The sequence below is a fragment of the Gymnoscopelus braueri genome, assembly GCF_963280865.1.
Source record: "Gymnoscopelus braueri genome assembly, chromosome: 9".
NCBI classification, from domain to species: Eukaryota; Metazoa; Chordata; class Actinopteri; order Myctophiformes; family Myctophidae; genus Gymnoscopelus; species Gymnoscopelus braueri.
Window position 1 is genome coordinate 40869622 of NC_137610.1, and position 1926 is coordinate 40871547.

Below are 1926 nucleotides of genomic sequence, written 5' to 3' on the forward strand. Positions count from 1 at the left end.
CAAAATCTGGCAACACTGGAAAGAAGGCGTGGTGGTGGTGGTGTGCACAACATGCACATGGGTGTGCAACTGTGCATGTACCTCAACAACACATCATGGAAGAGAACTCGCATGTCCTCCTGTAAGGTTTTACGTTACTACTCCTTGCTTCTGTCATTTACTTTCCCATATTATCAGTGGCGGAAAAAGTACTCACATGTTTTACTTAAGTAAAAGTATCAACTGCCATATAGAAATACTCTGTTACACAAGTAAAAGTAATAGTAACTAAAGTTTTCAAATAATTGTACTGGAGTAAAAGACAAACATTTGCCTCTGAGATGTAGTGGCAGAGTAGAAGTAAAAGTACAGAAAATTGGAAATACTCCAGTAAAGTAGAAATAACTCAAATTTTTACTTAAGTACAGTACTTGAGTAAATGTATTTAATTACTTTACACCACTGTTATTATGTTATGAGAGGCGACGTCAGACCAGACTTCCGTTTCAATGAAGTAGCCATTGCCAAATAGGCCATGGAGTTATCATAATAATTATGATAAAAATGTAGACCTATAATCAATCATTCACAGGATACAGATTTTGTTTTCTTGTTGTCAATGTGTTAATGTTTTAGACTTGAGGTACATACCTACTCTGAAGCAATGAACATGGGCAAATTGGCAATAATTAATTAATTAGTTAATTAAGTAGGCTAATGTCATTTTCAAATTAGTAGTTTTCAAATCAATTGCCAAATTAAAGGTTGAGTTCATAGTAGGGCATTTGGCATTCATGTTGACTTCCTGGTTTTAAGGGCTACATAAAAAGTAAAGTAATGTAATTTTCTGAACTTATCTGACTGTAACATCTAGCTGTTCTATTATTTGCACCGTTATGCACTTAGTTATTTTATATGCATTTCTAATGATTGTCTATCTAAAATCTAATAGTGTAAATATTTTGTGAAAGTACCAATTGTCATCCTTACATATCCATCCTCACAATATCGATATTGAGGTATAGCCTATTCAACAAAAAAAGTTATTTGTCCATATTGCCCAGTACTGTTTCAAGGTCTCTATGGAACAAAGGTGTAATAAAGATGCAGTTGGTAAGTGTGTGGTCTCGCATAGCCAGACAACTATTCCACAATCTCCGAATGCTATCCACAAGTTTCCTAGGGCATTGTGGGCATCACTTCCTGTCGATTTGATCAGGTATCAGGGATCAAATCGACAGGAAGTGATGCCCACAATGCCCTAGGAAACATGTGGATATAGAGTCTGGAATTACACCTCCCGAAATCCGAGAGAGGAAGCTGGTACTTCCGTTCACGAAAATATATATTAAAATATCTTTGCATTTGAAACATTTGAAATTGTGGGAGGCAACAGTCTGGCCACGCGAGACTAGTAAGTGTGCATTCTGCATTATTGCATTACATGGATTTGTTACTTGTTTGTCAAGGAATTCAATGAGCCAAAAAGAAAGCAACATCAGCGAATGCTGTTGATCTGTGTTCATCAACAACCTGAAGTTTCCTGTGATAAAAATCTAAGTATAGGAAAACCAAATGATAATTCAAGACATCAAATAAATCATAAAGGCAACTTTATCTTTATAATCCATTAGACAAAAGGGTCACATATTCTGATACAATTATGAGGTCACTGTGTTATAATTTCCATGAGTAAACCGTTCAAATGTGAAACAATTCTTTGCCATCGGGCAGAAACCTCTTAGCTTGTAGATCTGCTATTGAATTTTTGAATTTGAAACAGTTTTGGACATATGAGGTTTCCACGCGATAGCAACAAATTCCAAAAATGTATGAAACTGGTCTTTGTGCTGTCATTTTGACAACAACTGAACACTTGCATGACACCATTGTTCCACTTATTACTAAATAAGCAAAATATATATATATATATCAATCGGCACACAT